The sequence below is a fragment of the Tupaia chinensis genome, unplaced genomic scaffold (assembly GCF_000334495.1).
Source record: "Tupaia chinensis unplaced genomic scaffold, TupChi_1.0 Scaffold000037_2, whole genome shotgun sequence".
NCBI lineage: Eukaryota > Metazoa > Chordata > Mammalia > Scandentia > Tupaiidae > Tupaia > Tupaia belangeri.
Window position 1 is genome coordinate 435,345 of NW_006159478.1, and position 23,392 is coordinate 458,736.

The window sequence follows — 23,392 nt, forward strand, 5'->3', positions numbered from 1 at the left end:
GGCACTGCAGCATGGCCATCTTCCAAGGGGGTGATTTTTCATTTTCTGTCTCTCCAGGGAGCACACGTGCTCTATAGCAAAAATAAAAATAATTTCCCTCAAAAATAATTTTTAAAAATGGTTGATTCTTTCTAAGAAACTTTTCCTTTAAAGGGTACTGTAGTTAATTGCAATTTAAAGATGGCATTGTGGTCCACAGTCCTTGCCCAACTGTTTTCCAGGAGCAATAAGGGCTACTATGAAATTAACTAAAAGTTTGCTGAAGTCATCTGATACTGGATTCTCACAAAACATAAAGCTGTGAGATGACTTCTCAGTAGTTGCTAAAAGTAAGGGAGAAAACAATGACTGAACTATTTAAACCCCCAAAATAATTCATACATGGTACATATAATTCTAACGTAAACTGAAAATAATTCTGATTTTTAACTTTGTTTAGGGTTTACAGTAGTATCATATATGCATCCAAGAGAGACACAAAGAACCCAGTTTTCAAACATGAGTACTTAATTTCTATCATTTGAATTCTTATCTTGTATTTAGGGATTTGATGTAACCATATTCTATGTAATATTACAGGCAAGGGTGAAAAATCTTAATATTAATTTTTGACGTGCAATAGTACCAAAGAAAAAGAAGGAGAGAGAAAGAAAGAGATAGCTATCCTTATGTAACTTTCTATCAAGATATCAAAGGACATTTTTAATATTTTCATTGAAATCCAAGATCACTCTGCTTGTTTCTATACAGCTAACAACACAGCTATTAATGGAAAACTCATAGATCAAATATTTCATTGCTTGCCTCCAAGAAATTGTTGACATCCTCTGTGGCCATCTGCCAAGGTAGTCACTCGTCTGTGTGTGTTGGAACTGAAGAAATCTCAGGGTTCTACGGTTGGACGAAAGAAAATGTTCTGTGCTCTTGGTTTCTGATATTTATTTCCTTGGTCCTGTTAAAAAGGAAACAAGGGCACATTAAAAAGGAAACAAGGGCACATTAACAATTTTAGACAAATAGCCAGTTACTCTGCACTTTTTTTAGATTCATATTTAAGGAAATCTTGAGATTCTTAAGAGGTCCCATTTAGAATCAGCATTTTAGTCTAACACAAAGGACCTGCTAAATTTATGACTGCAGGTTAAACAAAAAGAGCTATATCAATCCAGTGGCATTTTATACTACAGGAAATAAATCTAGAGATGTTAAATATCACAACCAATAGTGCAGTTGGTTAGTGGCCGAGCCAGCATGGGAAACCAGTTTTTGCTACTTCATGTCAGGGCTGTTTCCTCTGGTTGTCTCTCAGCAGATAGAGGAGAACCATATTTAAGAAGTGGAAGGGAGAATGAAGAAAACATTATGACCAAGTTAGTTTCTCAGCCCTAATGCTTAGAGAACAATGTGGAAGAAGAAACAATAAACGTGACAGCCTAAAAACACTTACCTTATTAAATCATAACACAGCTCTAGCTTGGTGGGCATCTAAGAGATATTATTTTACTAAAATATAATTCAGATATTATTTTATTTAAAAGTATCCATAGAACCAGTTGCACTAAATTTCTAAATTTTATCCACAGTCATGATTATTTATTTTTTTCTAATGTTTACTACGGCAATGCTCATATTTCCACAGCAGAAGAGTGACATTTTTATTATTTCTAAAGCAACAAAGTGATATTGTACAAAAGCAAATTAGATTTAAGACAGTCCCTTGTCAAAATCCCCCAAAGACTTCTCCTATAATATTTATGCTAAAATCCAAAAGCCTTCTCCTTGACTTAGGTAACTGGGTTCCAGTTACCTTTCTGATGGACTATCCAATCACTCTTGTTCAGTAATTTATAGCTTCAGTGGCCTTCATGTTGTCCCTCAAACATGCTAAACATACACTTGGTTTATGGTCTTTGATCCTTAATGTCCCTCTCAGTGACCTTCAGTCTCTATATCAATATCCGTTTCATTTCCACTCACAATATTTGTAATCTCAAGTTATTATACAGCCTTACAATCCTACTGGGGACCAAGCAGAATTTTAAAATAAGTATTTTTTGAGTTTTTAAAGGTAATTTGGTACATGTATTATAATTATGTAACAATTTTCCTCTCTTTCACCCCAATCCAAGAGTTCTGGGACAGTATCTTGAAATAAAATATCTTAACATTCCTGTAATAAAACATGTAATCATTCTTAGCAAGATTTTTAAAGCAACTATAAATAGCTTTATATCCGTTTTACTACTAAATGAGTTATGATTAGATCAGGTTCTACCACTGTATGAGATTCAAAAGCTTTCAGTTTTCAGAACTTTTTTTTTTTTTTTTTTTTTGCTATAAGAACAAGAAAGAAAGAAAGAAAAAAACCCCCCCCCCCCCCGGGGGGATGGCCATGCCACAATCCCTTCTCCTCCATTCTCCTCCAGGGATCTTGGGCACACGTGCACATACACCTGGTATGAGTTTAAGCCACCGGGTCCAGAACTCGAACCGTGGTCGACTACATGGGAGTCCAACGACATAGCCATTATACCATCTGTTGGTCCCAAGTTTTCAGAACTTTTGATTTTTGTAATTATAGATAAGGGATAGTGGAACACACCCATGTGTTATGTTGTTAACTGCCTGTCTCCCACATATAATGAATGCTCGCTAGAATGGTAATTTTTTTGGTTTTGCTCTGTGTGCCCAACGACTAACAAATACCTATTTATAAGTATTATTTAAGTGGATACAAGAAGAGCTCTGTAAAGATTAGTTTTTTTGTTGTTATAATTTTACATTTTAAGTAAATTCTATCCTATAGTCACCTCTTAGTTGAAAGAATAATTGAAAAAAATTCTTAGAAAAACTTATTAAAATGATTTCTTCTTTTGGTCCAGCCTTGGTGGTGCAGGCATTGTATGCTGCTCTGCAGTGCTGGAAGCAAAAGAATACCAGTGGGTTTGAATCCTAAGTCGAGTCAAACTGAAACATGCTAGGCAGGCCCGCACCGACCATCCTGACTGGCTGGAAGGCTAGGAGAGGGAGACTGCAGCCTGACGAAAGTTTGTCAGGGGTCCCGCTTTCTCTTTCTCTCTCACACATGTTCTCTTGCGCACATCTCTTGTATGAAAGAAATCAAATAAAATTTTAAAATTTCTTCTTTTAGGGCCTACTGAAAAGCAAAGGGTGAAAAAAATATAATAAGCAGTATTTAAATACAACTTCAGAAACAACACCTGGGCTGCGTGGTAGTATTCTCACCTAGAATTACAGAAATGGAGGTATGCTTCGCTGCATTCCCTTTTTCTCTGTAGCTACTTATCTATTTACCATTCATCAGTGCATCCACTGCTCACTTTGTCTTAAATATCTTATCAGTTTGGTTCAATTCATTACTTCAAATAAAATGAGAGGGTAGAAACTTGATGATCTTTAGCAGTTTCATGATTCCTCTAACAGTTAAATAATCGGGGCAGTAACCTATCCGCCTATGCTAGAAGTTGGCTGATTGGTCTGAAAGACACATAATCTTTTTCACCTGTTCTACGATTAAAATGATACAGACTAGCTTATATGTATGTACACATACACACGTAAAATAATAAATATATATATATACTTTATATATGCTATATAGTATATAAATATATATTACAGTATATTTTTATACATATATATTTTTTTTTAAATTGCCAGAGGGCACATCCACCCACCAGAAACAGGGGAGGGAAGCACCTCCCCCACCGCAATTGGGCATGATCATGTCATAACCTGTTCTCTTCCATTTCTACATGTAAAATAATATATATATATATATACTTTATATATGCTATATAGTATATAAATATATATTACAGTATATTTTTATACATATATATTTTTTTTTAAATTGCCAGAGGGCACATCCACCCACCAGAAACAGGGGAGGGAAGCACCTCCCCCACCGCAATTGGGCATGATCATGTCATAACCTGTTCTCTTCCATTTCTACATCCTACCAGAATTTTGGGCATGCACATGCACACAACCAGCATGTATTTCAAGCAATCATGGCCAAGATTTGACCCACAGTCAGTCACATGAAATCTAGTTCCCTTAATCACCAGGCTGGCCAAGATCAGGTTTTTAAGAAGGGAGAGAAGTACCCTGACAAGGCCCTCACGCTGTCATCCAGCCCGTCAGCCCTGAATCACGAGCACATGTGTGACCAGCATATTTAGGAAGGTTTCTGGTCAAGAACCTGAAACCTTCCCATGTGAGTCTAACTCACAGAGCACTGCATCATCAATGTACTGCTATTCAGCTCCTCAGACTAGCTTTTCAGTTACATTAAATCATGCCTGACTCCAATGAAGTAACACATTTGCCAAATATTTATTTTATCAATACGTACATCAAATTTCTGCGTGTGTTTCTGAACAAGAGTATGTGTAATAATGGCAAACATCTGTTGACCATTTACTCTGTGTCAGGGCATACTTTAAGCTTTTTTTATACAGTATCCTTACAACAGCTCTATTAGGTAGGTACCTACTTCTTGTGGTGTATCACTCTTATTTCCTACATTATACTTCCATAGAAAGTGTATACTTTTTTGAAAGGCAGAGAGAGACAGAGAGACAGAAAGTGAGAAATTAACCCCCGGGGAATGCCCATGCCGCAATCCCTTCTTCTCCATTCTCCTCTTGGGATCTTGGGCACATACACTCATACGCCAGGCGTGAGTTTAAGACACCGGGTCCGGCACTCAAACCGTGGTTGACTGCATGGGAGTCCAGTGACATAGTCATTATGCCAACTGCTGGTCCCAGGCCATGTGACTTCCTTTGGCCAATGGAATCATAGCAAACCTCATGTAAGCAGAGCCTTAAATATGCTTGTGCAGTTGGGCCTGTCCCCTTGCAATCCTGCCTTTCATTCTGAGATTAAAAAAATGCCTCACGTATCTGTTGGTTGAAGGATGATAAAAGACACATGACACAGACCTAGACCCATCTTCCATCTGGAACCAAGTCCACTGACCTATACCTACTGCAGACTAAATGCAAATGCCTGGGCAAGAACTAATGGCTTATTGTGGTATGCTAGGGAGACTGTTTTGTTTGTTTGTATTGCAGCAGCTGTCTTCCTTTTTAGAGAATGAAAATAAGGGAGACTGAGTAACCTGCATAAACTTTCACAGCTATTTAAGTGGAAGACCCAGGATAGCTATGCAAGTATGGCTCAAGGGTCTATATTCTTAACTCCTATGCTATACTGCTACTACATTACACTTGCTAACATACTTATTAGTCATTTATTAACATGAGGAGTGCTCAAAGAGTTCATGGAAATGATGTGTTACTGAAAATTATGAATGAGTTTTAAATTATGTTTGCACAAAAATATTTTAATTATTTCTCCACAAACTTTTTTTTTCTTTTTTTGGGGGAGAGATTTTCACTATAGGACGTGTGCACTCGCCAGACAGACAGAGAGAGACATAGAGACAGAAAGCGAGAAATCACCCCCCAGGGGGGATGGTCACGCCGCAATTTCTTCTTCTCCATTCTCCTCTCGCGATCTTGGGCACACACGCACATGCGCCCGGCGTGAGTTTTAAGCCACCGGGTCTGAGATGCGAACCACGGTCGACTCCGTGGGAGTCCAGTGACACAGCTATTACGCTAACTGCTGGTTCCTTCCACAAACTTTTTGAAGTCCCTTTGGATGTCAGTGGTTGATCTTGCACATATTAAAATTCCTAGTTGTATAAAGAACCTATGGAATCATCAATGAACAAAAGTGTCTTACAGTTTGGAGTAATTTTTTATCTTGAAGAATTAATAAGTATATGGGACCAGCAGTTAGCGTAATGGCTATGTCTCTGGACTCCTATGTAGTCAACCGTGGTTCAAGTCCCGGAGCAGGTGGCTTAAACTCACGCTGGGCACGTGTGCATGCATGCCCAAGATCCCAAGAGGACAGTGGAGGAGAAGGGATTGTGGCATGGCCATCCTCTCTGGGGGGTAATTTCTCGCTTTCTGTCTCTATGTCTCTCTCTGTCTTTCTGGTGAACGCACATGCCCTATACCAAAAACCTCTCCAAAAAAAGAAAAAAAAAGAATAAGTATAAAATGAATAGACTTCTGAAGTCAGATTAATAATACTACATAATGGATATCTCTTGGGATGGCTTCCCAGCTCACCCTGAAACAAACCTTGGCCCTCAGTGCTGACAGTCCTACCACACGATTCCTCTCTCTGGCCCTGGCTGACAGTTCAGACATGCATCTGTGATCCAAACTGAATCGACCAGGTTTCTCTACTTGTATCTTCAAAATTGGACCCGTGCCTGGGAGCACCCATCGTGGTCCTACTTTGGAGAAAGCTGATGTCACCTGAGCCACCTTTACTTCTTTCCTTCCCACCTCTCAATTCCATGTGATATTTTCGTATCATCCCAGAAAATGTCCTTTTTGTATAAACTTGCCCAAATCTGTTTTTCTTGTCATAATCACAAGAAATTTATCCAAAATAAGCAAAAAATATGAACTGTTCTTCCTGTTACAGTTTAAGAACACAGAGGAAGAATTTCTTAAAAAAGAAAACTAAATGAAGGTTGCCTTTGTTTTATATCCTATCAAAGTAATTTTACAATTTATAGTTATAGATAGTGTGTCCCCTGATACTAGTAAGAACTTCTTTGATATTTTTAAAAAAACAGGATTTATGGAGCCTGAATGGATCTCTGGATAGAACTATAGTTCAGACAAAGCTGAATATATTTTCTTTGTAATTCTATACATTTTATTTTATGAATTAAAAACATTTAGTTTGAAATGAGTTTTCTATACTTTTCTTGATAATCCAAGACAAATGAACTTACAGAATTGTGTGTGTCACTGATTTACTTGGAAACTATTTATGAGACCCAAATGTATTCCATACATCTTTTTGTTGCTAGGGATAAAGTGGAGACAGTTGCTAGGATATTTTGTTAATCAATAAAATAAGTCTCCACTTTCACAAAGCAGTGAAAGTCATGTGCTCACAGCACATATATGTCAGCGGGACTTGCTATTGGAAGTATTTAGATTAATTAAGATATTTTGTTAATCAATAAAATGTGGGGGGAAACAGGCATAGAAAGCAACTGTAGATACCAATGACAATGTGGGAGGAGGATTGGCAATGGCAGAGGGTGAAAAGTAGGAAATAAAAAAAATATAAGAAACAAGAAATAGAAAATTACTTGTTGACAATGAGGTGTATGATTAAGCTGATATACAGTGTATTCTGGATGGGAAATAACATTTTGTATGCTGTGACGGTGTACAGTGAATGAATGTAAAATAAATAAATTTAAAATAAAAAAAGAATACGTAAAATATAATTTGAAAATTTCAGAGTACTGTTAGTAATGAACCAGGTATACACTCCACAGTGAGGAGGAGATAAAAGTATTTTAAAATGTGAGGGTGGGACCAGCAGATGGTGTAATGATTAAGTAGCTAGACTCCCACATGGTCGACCATAGTTCAAGTCCTGGATCCAGTGGCTTGAAAATCATGTTGGGCACATGCACGTGCGTGCCCAAAATTCTGAGGAGACTAGAGGAGAAGGGATTGTGGAATAGCCATCCTCCCTAGAGGGTGATTTCTCACTTTCTATCTCTGTCTCTCCAGCATGCGCATGTGCCCTATAGCAAAAATCTCTCTTTCTTAACAAAAAAAAGAGTGAAGGTAATAAAGGCAAAATACCTGGAGGAAATTTATGTACAATCTTTTATTTACATTTAGTCTTGCAGAATGATACTATTAGTGTAGGGAGTCCTGCACACATTTGCAAGAAATCCTATGTAGGAGCAATAATGTGGTACAACCAGCACCATCACAATGGCCTGAAGAGAAACGGCAAGAGTAAGGGAAATGTGTTTTTACCTTACCAGTGATTTCATCTGTACTGTTCTTTTTTTTTTTTTTTTTTTTTTTTTTTTTTTTAATTGAGAGATTTTTACTATAGGGCGTATACACTCACTGGAAAGACAGAGACAGAGAGACAGAAAGTGAGAAATCACTCCCCAAGGGGGATGGCCATGCAGCAATCCCTTCTTCTTTAGTCTCTCTTGGGATTTTGGGTACACACGTGCCCAATGTGAATTGTAAGCTGCCGGGTCTGGGACTCGAACTGTGGTTGACTACGTAGGAGTCCAGTAGCTACTACGCCATCTGCTGGTTCTGATATCTACTGTTATAATATGAGGAATCTTAAAAAAGTTCATGAAAAATGAAGAAACAAAGCGTAGATTTCATATGTACTTTTTTTTGTTTTATTGAGAGATTTTTGCTGTAGGGCCCATGCACTCACTGGAAAGACGAAGAGAGACAGAAAGTGAGAACTCACTCCCCAAGAAGGATGGCCCCTCTGCCCTCATTCTCCTCTTTGGATCTTGGGTGCGCATTTTCACGAGCCTGGCATGAATTTTAAGCCACTGGGTCTGGGAATTGAAATGCAGTTGATTACATGGGAGTCCAGCGATGTAGCCATTGCACCACCTGCTAGTCCCTTAATTTGTATATATCATACACAATTCCTTATCCAAAAAGTTGGAGGCCAGATGTGATTTAGATTTTTTTCCAAGTTGTGAAAAGGTAAGCTTAAATTCATGATGGCTATTAAAGATAAAAAAAATTAAAATACACATCCACACAGATTTTTAGTGTCTAAAATACACACTGAAGACTCTTAAGTATCACATTATAAATTCAGGTTTCTTGTCTTTGAAGATAAATAACCATTCAAAAATGGATGGAGTCCATTTTGATGAGTAAGCAATTATAGAATATCCATACAATGGGTTATTATTTGGACACAAAAAGGACTAAAATTCGGATACATAGTACAACATGGTTAAACCCTGAAAACATTATTCTAAGTTAAAGAACAAGGGACACATATTATATGATTCCATTTATATGAAACATCCAGAATAGGCAAATCCATAAAGATAGAAAATAGACTAGGGCTTGCAGGGCTGGGGGTAAAGGGGAAGGGAGTGGTGTAAGGTTTCTTCTGGGGTGACGAAATGTTCTGGAGTTGAACAGTGGTAAGTGATGCAAAGTACTGTGATACACATTAAGCTCTGAATTGTACTTTTTTTTGGGGGGGGACAGGTTTTTGCTATAGGACATGTGCGCTCACCAAAAAGACAGAAACAGACAGAGAGAGAGAAAGCGATAAATCACCCCCCAAGGGGGATGGCCACACTGCAATCCCTTCTCCTCCATTCTCTTCGTGGGATCTTGGGCATGCATGCCCAGCATGCATTTAAGCTACCAGGTCTGGGACTTGAACCATGATCAACCATGGGAGTCCAGTGACTTAGCCATTACACCAACTGCTGGCCCCATGAACTGTATAATTTTAAAGTGTGAACTTTATTTCATATGAATTGTATCTCAATAAAGCTGTCATTACATTTGTTTTCTTTTAAAAATCGATTATATTGCAATATTATCAAGGAACTTTCAAATTCTAAAATATTTAAAGTAAGTAGTCAAGGTAAATTATAGTAAGAAAATACTTCTGTTTGACTTTGAACAAGCCCACCAATCTAGTAGGATCCACCAAAAAGAAAACAGTAATAAAGTTCTGTAGATACTTCATATTAAAAAAACTAAACACATAAAATCAGTTTAAACATAGAACACATAATAATTATTAGTAGTATGGATAAATAAGCATAAGAAATGAATAAAAATAGAGTTAGGACAAAGTGTGGTATGTACTTATTCTAAAGATGTAATAAAAAGTAAAAATTTCAGTCGAATGCTAAAGTTTCATAAAGAGTTAATCTTGTCATTTTTCTCTCTGAAAAAGTCCAAATTTATTATATTATAAATCAGGTTAGGAAATGTACACACACCAACACCCCCCCCAACACACACACATGTGTGTATATGTGTGTGTGTGTGTGTGTGTGTATTTATTTATTTATTTATTTTTCTTTTTTTTTTTTTTTGCTATGGGGCATGTGTGCTCGCCAGAAAGACAGAGACAGAGAGACAGAACGTGAGAAATCATCCCCCAGGGGGGATGGCCATGCCACAATCTCTTCTCCCCCATTCTCCTCTTGGGATCTTGGGCACACATGCACACACACCTGGCGTGAGTTTAAGCCACCAGGTCCGAGACTTGAACCGTGGTCGACTACATGGGATTTCAGTGACATAGCCTTTATGCTAACTGCTGGTCCCATGTGTGTGTATTTAAATAGCCACAGGGCATGTGCAATTGAGAGAGAAAGAGAGACAAAGAGGGAGAAAGCACCTCTCCTAGTGGAGCATGATCACACAGCAATCTCTTATCTTTCACTTCAGTATTTTTGTGCCAGCAAGTGGCATGGTGGTTAAGGTGCTGGACTCCCACGGTTCAAATCCTGGATCCAGTAGCTTGAAGATCAAACCAGGCATGTGTACGTGCATGTCCCAAATCCCAAGAGGAGAATGGAGGAGAGGGTATTATGGCATGTTCATCTCCCCTAGGGGTTGATTTCTCAGTTTCCTTCTCTCTGTTTCTCTTTAGCAAGTACATGTGCCTTATGGAAAAAAGCTTAAAAAGAAAGAAGAAGAAAGAAAGAAAAATACATTTTGAGCACACACACATACATACTCAGCATGGTTTTCAAGCTGCTGGGGTCAGAATCTGAACAACATTCAGCCATGTGGGATGACTCTCCCTTAACCACTAGGTTATGGGGCCGACTCTATACTAGGAAAGACTGGTAAATAAATCTAAAACCACTACAGTAGGATCACTGTGAGAAGTGGCTTTTAAAAACTGTCAAAAATTAAAAATCAAAGGTTCAGTTAGAAGAATGTATGAAGAAACTAGAATCACATCTTGAATAACTTTAAACATGTGAAAGACTAATTATAGAAGAAAAAAAGAAAAGTTAAAAAAAAGACAGTAAAATCTATGTTCATACATAGACTGATATTCTAGCAGGCTTGTATAGAAGACATTGGATTCATAAACTGGTGTGACGATTCAGGCACAAAGCTCTGAAGGACAGTGTTCAGTGGCAGATCACGACTAGTCAGCAATAGGCAATGAGAAATTTACTTCAGCAGAGTGGGAGTGTCTACAATGAATTTACACTTGTAACATCTTCTCTTGTATATACATATTAAAAAAAAGGAAACTATTTAAAGACAAATTTTCTTTTTAGAGCTTAAATAATAAAACAGAAAAAGGAAAGCGTAGTACAATTGAAAAGCAGTATATATCAATATTTAGCAAGAGACCGATAGACATTCTTTAATACTCAAAGAAAAGAAATTGTAATAGAGTGAATTTCTTACAATATTACAATGTTTGGTCATCTAAGTCACTTTTAATAATTTTGTTTTTTTCACACTGAACCATGTAAATAAAAGAAATGAGTAAACTTTGATTGACAAATATAATAATCTAATCACTAGATTCAAGTATGTGACCGTGTTTATGCAACTCTCGATATTTATCTTAATATGTGGTAAATCACAGTTTCTAAAAACGTTTTTATTGGGGCCAGCAGGTACTGTGGTGGTTAAGGTGCTGGACTCCCACATGCCTGACTGGGTTCAAGTGCTGGACCTGGTGACTTGCTTTCTCACTTGCTCTCTCTCTCTCTCTGGTCACATTAAAAAAATAGGTAAAATTTAATAAGAAATATGTAAAAAAAATTTTTGTTATTTCACCTTTTAAAAATTGTAATATAAGTTAAATTTTATAAAAGTGTTTAATAATGTGAAGTATAAAATATAATTAGATCTAGATAATTCAATAAAATGCAATCTTCTCAATCATTTCATAAAACTTACAAACTTACAATCTCTTGAAAAGTCTGTGTTAAATAATATATTTGTCTGGAATCAAAAAAGACCCTGTATTGGGACCAGTAGTTAGTATAATGGCTATGTCCCTGGACTCCCATGTAGTCGACTGTGGTTCGAGTCCTGGACCCGGTGGCTTAAACTGATGCCAGGCACATGTGTGTGCATGCCCAAGATCCCAAGAGAAGAATGGAGGAGAAGGGATTGCAGTATGGCCACTCCCCTGTGGGGTGATTTCTTGCTTTTGTATCTCTCTCCCCTAAAAAAAAAAAAAAACAAAAAAAAAAAAAAAAAAAAAAAAAAAAAAAAAAAAAAAAGAAAGAAAAAGAAAAGAAAAAAGAAAAAAAGAAAAAGAACTTGTATTGCCAAAACAATACTGTGCAAAAGGAATACAGTTGGAGGTCTCTCACTGACTGACCTCAAAATATACTGAAAAACTCTAATAATCAGAACAGCATAGAAATCTTTTCAACAAATGGTGCTCAGAAAACTGAATATCCACCTGTAGAAAAATAAGCTAGATGCTTACTTAACATTCACTGTTAACAAAAAAAATCAACTCAAAATGGATTAAAGATTTAAATGTAAAGTTGCAAACTATATAACTACTCTTGGAAAACACAAGAGAAACACTTGAAGACATGGGAATAGGCAAATATTTCTTAAATAAGACCCCTAAAGCATGGGCAAAAACTCCAAAAATAGACAAGTAGAATTATATTAGACTAATAAGCTCCTGTGCAGCAATGGATTCTTTTTTTAAAAAGAAGTATTTATTTAATTAAATTGATTTATTATTATTATTTGATTTGACCAGAGAGCTAGAGAGAGAGAGAGAGTGAGAAAGCTAGCGGCCAGGTCCAGGACTCAAATCACAGTTGACCATGTGGGAGTCCAGTGCCTTAGCCACCATGCCTCCTAGTGGCCCCAAAAAGGATTCTTTTTAAAAAGACAGAAAAAAGAAGAAGTATTGCATATTTTGATATATACTGCTTTTCAATTGTACTAAGCTTTCCATTTTATGTTTTATTATTTAACATCTAAATAGAGTAAAGATATAATCCACAGAATGGGAGAGACTATTTGCAAATTATACTTTAGATAACCAGACTCTAGAGAACTCAAGCAGTTCACTGGTAAAAAACTAATAATCTATTTTTTTAAAAAAGGCAATCTATCTGAACAGACAACTCTCAGAGGAAGATATATGAATAGCTAAAAAAACACCTTAGTGAAAATATACACTATCTTTTTTTATTTTTGAAAAGAATCATTTACTTAATTTTATTTATCATTATTATTATTTTTTAATTTGGAATAAGACACATGTGCTCACCAGAGAGAGAGGGAGAGAGAAAGAAAGTGAGGGAAAGTGAAAAAGAAAGCTGCAAGGTCAGGGACTTGAACTGTGCTCAAACATGTGGGAGTCCAACACCCTAACCACGATGCCACCTGCTGGCCCCATATACAACATCTCTTATCGTAAGGGAAATGCAAATCAAACCACAATGATGTTTCATCTAATCCCAGTCAGAATAGCTATGATTAAAAAAAGAAAAGAACAAGAGCTGATGAGGTTGTAAAGACGAGAGACCCTCATGTACTGTTGGTGGAAATGTAAATTAGTACAGCCACTGCAGAAAACATAATGGAGGTTCCTCAAAATTTTACAAATAGAACTACCATATGAACCAATTATCTGACTCTTGAGTATCCTCTAAAGAGTAGGGAATCACTCTATTGGAGAGACTCATGCATATCCATGTACACTGCAGCATTATTCACAACAAACTCAACCTATATGGTCCAACAACTCATGACTGTATTAAGAAAATGTGGCACATAAACACAATGGAATACTTCTTAGACATAAAGAACAATGAGATCCTGTCATCTGATACAAAGTGAAAGAATCTAGAAAATTTAAAGCTAATTACAATAAGCAAGATTATGAAAGACAAACACCATATGTCCCTTCTTAGTATTTACTGAATGTCTGCACTCTGTTGCAGAAATTGAAAGATTTGAAGGCACAGAAGTAGATACCAACAACTGCACCAGAGGTAGCAGATGGGGGTTGGTGGGAGAAGCTCGGGAAAAAGAAGTTTGACAAAATACATGTAAACAAAGCAAACATGTTATGAATGTTATATCACAACAGAGGAACAAATGGTATTGCCAAAGATATCTATCTATCCATCTATCCTGATATTCTTAAACTCAAAACAAACTAGTAGAATGAAAATCAAAGGTGTACAACATAATATAATGTTCTATGTTGAGAAAGATAAATGTTTAACACCTTGACTTGATTATGACATACTGAACGCATGTTTTTGAAAAACTGTATCATACCCTCACAAGGGTATAGAACAATTAAATGTAAATAACAAATCATAAATAATAAAATCGTAAAAGTTAATTCTATTAGTCAATTGATGTTTTCAGGTAACTCTTGGGGAAAGATAGAAGAGATGAACATAACTAAAAATGTAAAACAAGAATCACGTACATCACAAGATCACAAAACTGTTTCCAGTCACATATCACCTAAAGAAGTGAAGAGTCAAATAACTCCGAGTCCATTAAAATAGGTGTACGAATAAAGCAAAAACAATTTCTCTATTGAATGTCTTCAAGACTGCATGACAAAATTACATAAAATCAATTGTGCAGCTATGTAATGTGGAATAAAGGAAAAAAGTTCTTTAAACTTAACTGTCAATTATAGGATATTTTTAAGTACTCTACATGGGAATTAGAATATATTTGGAAAATAACAAGTAAAAAGAAGTAGATATGTACTTACTCAGCAGCCCAAGTAACTAGCAAAATAAACACCATATACATTCTAACCTAACATCATTCTTCCTTCTGGTATGTTCGTCCCTTGTGTTTTTCCAATTTCCTAACTCTCTTATTATTTAAAGACTCAGAGACAAATCCCAACTTTTTCATAAAGTGCCATACTGATCATTCCAGCTCACAATAACTTACTTCCCTAGGATTCTTGCTTAAGAAGATTATCCACTTAAAACAAGTAAGATACAGCAAGAGGCAAACTGATTCTTCCCCATCACAGAGCTGTGTGGTAATGTATTTATTTTCATTTTTTTTGAGAGATTTTTGCTATATGGCACATGCGCTAGCCACAAAGAAAGAGAGACAGAAAGCGAGAAATCATCCCCCAGGGGGAATGGCCATGCTGCAATCCCTTCTCCTCCATTCTCCTCTCGGGATCTTGGGCATGCACGCACACACACCCGGCGTAAGTTTAAGCCACCAAGTCCACGACTCGAACCACAGTCAACTACATGGGAGTCCAGTGACATAGCCATTATGCCAACTGCTGGTCCCTAATTTATTTATTTTCAAAGTCATATTTTATTTATTAAAATAATTTATGCTAGTCATAAAGTTCAAAAAGTATAGAAGAGTATAAAGTGAAAAATAAAAATCCCATCTCTTCACAGATAAACACCATTAATAATTTCTTGCATATCTCATTTTACAAATTTTATACACTCGTCTTAGAAATTCTTGGGGATAAATATATTTAGGAATTTGAAATTTTTCAGATTTATAGAAGTAATCTGATGTGTGTACTGCCCCTAGCCAATGGTATCTATGCAGCATCTCAAAATCAAATGTTGGGACCAGCAGCTGGCATAATGGCTATGTCGCTGGACTCCCATTTCGTCGACTGCAGTTCGAGTCCCGGACCCAGTGGCTTAAACTCACGCCAGGTGCATGTGCGTGTATGCCCAAGATCCCAAGAGGAAAATGAAGGAGAAGGGATTGTGGCATGGCCATTCCCCCTGGGAGTGATTTCTCACTTTCTGCCTCTCTGTCTTTCTGGTGAGCACACATGCCTATAGCAAAAACCACTCCAAAAAAAAAAAAAAATCAAATGTCAATATTTCTGCGGTAAATATTTACCCTTTGATACAAACAAAGAACACACATCATTTTATATATCACTAATTATAATAATTTTCAAGTTTATGGTAAACTCAAGTGAATCCTCAATGTTTCTGTGTTAGGTTTTGCTAAATGAGTTGAGAGAAAATGAAATTTTGCATTTTGGAGCTTTTTGTCTTTCTGAATTGCAACTACAGACATGTACTAACTCTACACATGGAAATACAACATACTACATGCAATTATTATAATAAACAGTAATCTTTTACTAACTCATTCATGTGCTTCACCATGAATGAAGCACAACTTTGTTCTTAATCATAGCGTTGGGTGAGTTCCATGTCTGAACTCTATAAGAATGATACATGGTTGTCTACCCTGAAATACAGGTAGTAACTGAGCACGTTAGGTCTCATGGTTGAGTTGTTGTGTATATTTCCTACAAGCAGCTCTTAAAAAGAATGTAAAGAGTGTGTCAAGAGGGACCAGCAGTTAGTGTAACGGTTATGTCCCTGGACTCCCATGTATTCGACTGAGGTTCGAGTCCTGGACCTGGCAGCTTAAACTCACGCCGAGCACGTTTGTGTGCGTGCCCAACATCCCAAGAGGAGAATGGAGGAGAAGGGATTGCAGCATGACCATCTCCCCTGGGGGGTGATTTCTCGCTTTCTGTCTCTCTCTGTCTGTATGGCGAGTGCACGTGCCCTATAGCAAAAACCTCTGAAAAAAAAAAAAAAGAATGTGCCAAGAGAAGATGCTCAGAGAGCATTTATTTATTTATTTATTTTTGAGAGGTTTTTGCTATAGGGCATGTGTGCTTGCCAGACACAGAAAGAGAGACAGAGAGACAGAAAGCAAGAAATCACCCCCCAGTGGGGGATGGCCACATTGCAATCCCTTCTCCTCCTTTCTCCTCTCAGGATCTTGGGCACACACACACACGCCCCTGGTGTGAGTTTAAACCACCGGGTCCAGGACTCGAACCACAGTTGACTACATGGGAGTTTAGCGACATAGCCATTATGCTAAATGCTGGTTCCAGCATTTAGTGTATTGATTTGCTGTCTTTAACTACTGTCTCCAATATCATGTCTTGCATTGTTTCAAAATATACCTCACACCTCCTCTTTGCTATTGATTATAGCTTGTTGATTATTCACATTTAGTTCTTTCACAGCTATTTCTCTTCATTTTTAATTTCCTTACCACCTTTGATCATTACGTATTCAATCTGGTTTATAATCCATCTGACTCTTCCACTATTTCATAGGCATTTGCTCGTGGCTTCACTAAATTCTCAAACACTAAAAATATTAACTCTTTAGGATGCTGTTCATAACACATATAATACACATCTCAGAAACACATACAATTGATACAAACAATTTGATATACTATAATAAGTTAAAAACAAATACTCCGTTAATTTCAAAGACTGTATACAATCTACATTTGATTTTTACAAGATTAAATGAGTAAGCACCCAGAAATACATTCCCGGGCCAGTCCTGTAGCTCAGTAGTTAAGTGAAAGCTGGATTTCACTTAGCCGACTGTGGCTTGGATCCTAGTCCCAGTGGCTTGTAAGATATGCCAGGCACATGTGAATGCTTGCCCAGGATCCTGATGGGATGGAGAAGTGGAGTCTCAAGGATTGCGGCATGATCTCGCCCCACTGCAGAGTTCTCTCTCTCTCTGGTGAGCATATGTGCCCTCTGGCGATAAGAGAAAAATCAAGAAATAATTGAAAAAAAGAAAAAAATATTCTGACTTAAAAATGGCTTCTCCCTACCTTTTATTTCAATTTTACAATTGAATCTATTTTATGTTTACCAGCTGCTAGTATAGTAAAAATAACAGGCAGAGTTCACTCAGAATCATGGGATGTGTACACATGTAACATTTAGAACAATCACATGAAAACCATGCTCTGCTAAGCCTTAGAGCAACTTACCTAAGTTTTGTATCAATATAAATAAGCATACATGTATCTCACTTGAAATTATTCAGAAGTGACCATTTTTCTTTCAGTATGATATGTTTGAATTTTTTATTTAACAGGAATAACTTTTCGAGAATACCACATAGATCTCTCTGTTTAAACCAGATGAGTCATTTTAAATATATATATATATATATATCGTAGCTAGAGAAAACCCCCTAATCATTTTACCTGGCCTCACTTCTAAATTCATGAAAACCTTGAGTAAGCTCTTCATGCTTCCAGATAGTCACTTTTCCCTTTTCTACTCCATTTCCCATTTTCCTAGAAAACAGTTCACACCTTCTCTTTGAATCCTCTCCTTCATATTCCCCATCCAATCTTTCAGGAATCCCATTGATTTAACTTGAAATTACCTCCAAACTCCAAATACTTTTCACTACTTCTATTCACCTGGTCTAAGGCACCATTGCATCCAAATTATCTCCTGGCTTTTACCCTGTTCATCAGCCTGTTTGTAAAACATTAGTCAGAATTAGGCTTTTAAGGTTTAAGTTAGATTATGCCATTCCTCTGTTAAAACAGAAAATTAGCTAACCAAAACTTCTAGTGGATATGATTATCTTTCTGACCTCATGTCCTACCATTAACCTTCTTACTCTGTTCAAGCCACACTGGCCTCTCACCCTTTGTCTAAACACCCGTCATGCTCCTCTCAAGGCCTCTTTACTGACTGCTCTCTGTACCTGGAATCTCTTTCCTTAGATCAACTTACTGGCTTCTTTAATGTATTTGTTTAAATTTGCTCTTTCACGATGGAAAAGTCTATTTAATAGTGAAACACCTTTTTTTCCAATTCTACTGACATTGCCAATCCAACTTACTCCATCTTATGTGTCCCCCCCCCCCACAATACATATCTTCTGTCACACTACATTATTTATTTATTGTAATTATTTTCTACTTTGGTCTCCCACTATGAAAATGTAAACTCTATAGGGATGGGGTTCTTTCTCTGCTCTGATTCCAAACATTTAGAACAGTGCCTTTCAATAAATATTCTAGAAATAATTATTTAAATGAACTTTATTCACTTAATTAGAATAACTAGTATTTTTATTCAGTTCAAAAATTTAGTTTAAAATGTCATATAGTAAAATTACACTCTTACTCTTCCGTCCATATACCCAAACCCTATCATCTATGTTATCATTGTTATTTCTTATAAGTAACTGCAGTGATTTTTTTTTGCATAAGTATACAAATATAAGTGAATATTCCTTTTCCCAATATCTTTGAACCAAAAGGGCAGCATTCAAGACATATATTACTATATTTTTAATTGTAATTTTAATTGTATTTCTCTCATGTGTGGTAATGTATGAGTCTGTATGTGTGTCTGTGTGTGTGACATGTTTAGACAGGGCCTCACTATATCACGATCCTCCTGCCATAGCCTCCCAATACCTAGGACTATAGGTATGTACCACTGTGCCCACCTTTTTATATTCAGCTGGGATTCGAATCTGGGCCTCCCCATATGGCTTCGGCCTGCAGAACAGCAGCATCCAGCATGTGCTACCATAGCTGGGGCTACGCGTACTCTAAAAAAATGAATAGCTTTGTACCTATTCCATGGTCTAGTGGTTAAGGCAGTGGAATCTCACTTGGTTGACTCTATGGTTCAAGTCTCAGACCCGATGGCTTGAGAAACATACTGGGCATGAGTGTGTGAGTGCCCCAAATACTAACAAGATGGAAAAAATAGAGAAAGAAGGGTTGCAGAATGACCATTCCACACGGGACATGCTTCTGTCTTTCTGCTTCTCTCTGATGAGCGCACAAACTCTCTGGCCAAAAAAAAAAATTTTTTTTCTTTCATTTTCTTCTTTTTTTACATTCAATCACTGTATACCTTTACAGCATACAAAAACAAATTTTCTCAGCATAAATACACTGCATCTTTGGCTCAATTAAAGATATCACCATATATACTGTCATCAATAGACAGTTTCCCATTTTTGTGTCCCTTGGCAAAATTTATTTAAAAGTGAATAGACCTTGAAGATTCTTCCATGCTAGAAATAATATGGTTATTTAAGGTTCCTTGTCCTTTTTTGAAATAAATAAATCTTAAAAAAAAAAAAAAAAAAAGAGTGAAACAGACACACGGAGAAGGGATGCACTACTGGTGCATGAAGACAAGACTGAAGTGATGCGGCCAGGCCGAGGAATCCCAGCAGCCACCAGAAGCAGATGGTAAGGAGCAGGTTACTCCTCAGAATTTGTAAAGGGATAATCGGCACCTTGATTTTGGCGCAGTTATCACTGATTTCAGGCTTCTGGCTCTGCAACTGCAAGAAGAGTAAACTTTTTTTGCGTTAGGCCAGGAACTTTGTGGTAATTTGTTATAGAAGTTGTAGAAAAGTATTTGAGAAATCATATGCATGAAAGCACTTGGGCTTAAAGGAAAGTTATTTTGGTGCATATGCATGAAAGTTACCTATATGGGTATATGAATCCTATACTACATGTGGTAGTTAAGTCGATTTTATTTTGGGTGGTGGGATCTTCTGTGCCCAGGAATTTAACTTCCCCATGGTTTTAAAATTTTGAACTTTCAATATCTCTCTCTTGACTGGCTCCTTTCAGAACAGTGTTAAAAACAGTCGTCAAAGTGGGCATCTTTGTAATGTTCTTGCATTTTTTGAAAATGTTTTCACTGTTTCCTTGCTCCTGCACCACACTCATCCCTGAGTTATCTGTCATGGATTGAGAGGGGAATAAATAAATTTTCCAATCCTAGTGGTATTTCTCACTATCTCCAATTATATCTACGTAGCTTTTGCTTTATTGGAATTGATAACATGCCATTTGATTTGCAGATATTCCTAACAGCTGTATCTTCATTATAAAGTACACTCCACATTAAAAAAATGCTGTGTACACCTCATTTGATGTTTATGTGAATGGACATATTTTATTTGCCATTAAATAGCTTTTTGTCCTTCTTTAAGTTTCAAACTTGCTAAAAGATGTTATTTTTGGGACCAATGTGAGGGGTGACCAGCCCCAAGTTGCAGCCCCCCACATTCAACTCACCTCCCTGGCCCATAGCTAAAAAGGTTGGAGAAGAAAACTTATTTTCTCCTATATTCTTTCTCTCTTTTTTTCCCCTTTTCTCTCAGTGTTTAAAAATCTTTTCTTTTACTAATTCTTTACTCTCCTATTTCTACTCTCTTATCTTTACCCTCTTATTTTTTTTTGTCCTTTGTTTTTTGCTTCTTTTTAAATTTTTTGTTTGTTTGTTTTCTTTTTTCCCTTATTCTCTTACTTTACTTTCTCATTTTGCTGCTCCATTTCCACCCAGTGAGTGTATAGACAGGTCGATGTGCATGATAGCCAAACCTCTGAATTTTGCAAGGCTCAAAGAAATCCTCACCCCCACTGAACCAGTGGCAAAAGGGAGATACTCCTTTCCATAAATCTGACCTCAAAGACTCTACCTGTGAGTACCACGTTGCGAACACAGTAGAAGAGAGAAACTGGCACAGAAGTACCTCACACTGAAAGGAAACAAGCTCACAGTTGTAGAAAACTTCTCAACAAATTATCCAAAAGTGAATACATCACCAATGACCAAAAATCAAAGAAAAGCCTCTGGAATCAGAAAACCAAGTGATATGTTTCCAACAAGGGAACACAGGAATCTCCAAGTATGGAAAAATCAGAGGAAATTAGTAAAATATCACATAAGGAATTCTGAATATTTATGGCAATAAAACTATGAGATGGAAGGGAAAAGAGACATTGAACTCCAGGGGATGAAGAAGTTCCTTCATGACTTGAAGGAGGAGAAAGACAATAAAGAAGAATCAAACAGAACTTCTAGAGTTGAAGTCTGTAATGCAGAAGATTAAAACCTCCCTTGAAAGTAGTAGAAGTATATTAGATTAAGCAGGAGATCGAACCTTGGATGTAGAAGACAAAACCTCTGACCTAGAAAAAAAATCACCAAAAAGAATGAAAAAATCATTTTAAAATATGAGAATAATATATGGGAAATACGAGATTCCATTAAATGTCCAAACATCTGAAAAACTAGCATCTCAGAAGGTGAAGAATCTAATAAGGGCATTGATAATCTATTCCATAAAATTCTGGAAGGAAACTTTCCAAACCTAGAGAAACACCAAAATATCCAGACTCAAGAAATACAAAGGACCCCACATAGATTCAACCCAGGAAGATCCTCTCCATGGCACATCACAGCCAGATTGTCCAAAATCACAGAGAAATAAAATATTCTAAAAATGGCAAGAGAGAAATGTCAAGTTACCTAAAGGGTTATCACATCAGGCTAACATTGGACCTCTTAGCGGGAACAATCCAAGCAATGAAATGATGGGAAGATATATTCAAACTATTAAAAGAAAAACAATTTCAAACAAGATTACTATACCGGCAAGATTATCCTTCAAATGGGAACAAAAGATAAAAACATTCTCTGATAAACAAAACCTGAAAGAATTTACCAATACCTGACCAGTTTTTTAAGAAGTACTGAATGGAGTGCTATAGGAAAAGTAAAGAGACTGACAGACATTAAGAGAAAAGAAAAAAAAAAAAAAAACCAAAAAACCAAGAGAATCGAACGTAATGAATGAAAACTCCATGTTAGATAGATACTTTTCTCAGTGTTTTTGGTGTAAGTGACTAGTCATGCATTCACTTTCCTTGGAGAGTCTAAACTTGATTTCTTAATGTTTATGATTCTATTTCCAATTATGCTGTTTTTATACACTATAAAAGTTATTGTGACCCAAATGAAAAAAAAATGTATTTGTGTTAATGTTATATTCTTTCCATTTTGTAGGAAAAAAAATGCTTTGGAATCACTTTTAGAAAAATTGAGTCTCAGGTTAAATATGTTGCTTTTCTTTTAAAATATATTTACTTCTCATGTACTTCTGCTAAAAAGAAGAAAAGTGCTGAGTATTGCTACAATTAAAGGGGAAAGAAAGACAGGCTAGACTTTCTGATGTGTTGAAATTACACGGGAAACACCGTCAAATATGAAACGATGTTTAGCTTTATGTCTGTGTATAGAAATTTTTGTCAATGGGTGTTACAAAATTGTATGAGATTCTTAAATTTATTTGTTACGTGTTAGTATGTTATTAGTCATACTTGTAATGCTAAATAGTTCTAATGTAGTTTCTTACAGAAATAATCAAATTTGTCAATTTTGGGTTATGGTAAAATCAGATTTTGAGTCATGGCCATTTTAAGTTCCACTGGTTCATAGTTAATTGCTTTATTCTGATGCTCTTTCTAAAACATTTTGTAATAGGCTACAATTCAAAATTGCTTCTTTTAAAGAAATTAATGAAAATGATGCTTTTAAGTACTGGTGAATGTAGGTTTTTGATAACCTTGAGATCATATTTCTGAACTCCCAGGACTTAAACAGAAAGACTAGATCACAGTAACACTGCAAACTCAACAGAAGAGAGATTAATTACATGAGACTAAACACAAAACAGAATTTCATGACTTTTGACTAAAACATTACTAATTTTTTTCTATGCTTTGTTTTTCAGATTTAGAGATCTTTGTTTTCTTTTGAGCTGTTGATAGTTCCTGCAATTGGTTAAAATAAAAAAAAAAATTTAAACAGAATTGAA

At 36.4% G+C, this 23,392-nt stretch overlaps 1 long non-coding RNA gene across 1 annotated transcript in view; it reads right to left on the reverse strand.

Moving 5' to 3' along the window:
* Window positions 1–807: 807 nt before the first annotated feature.
* Window positions 808–23,392, reverse strand: part of LOC106734961 (uncharacterized) — a 138,737-nt gene continuing 116,152 nt past the window's right edge. The window contains exon 3 of the long non-coding RNA XR_001370431.2: window positions 808–952. This is a non-coding gene — a long non-coding RNA (uncharacterized LOC106734961). The remainder of the gene's footprint in view (window positions 953–23,392) is intronic.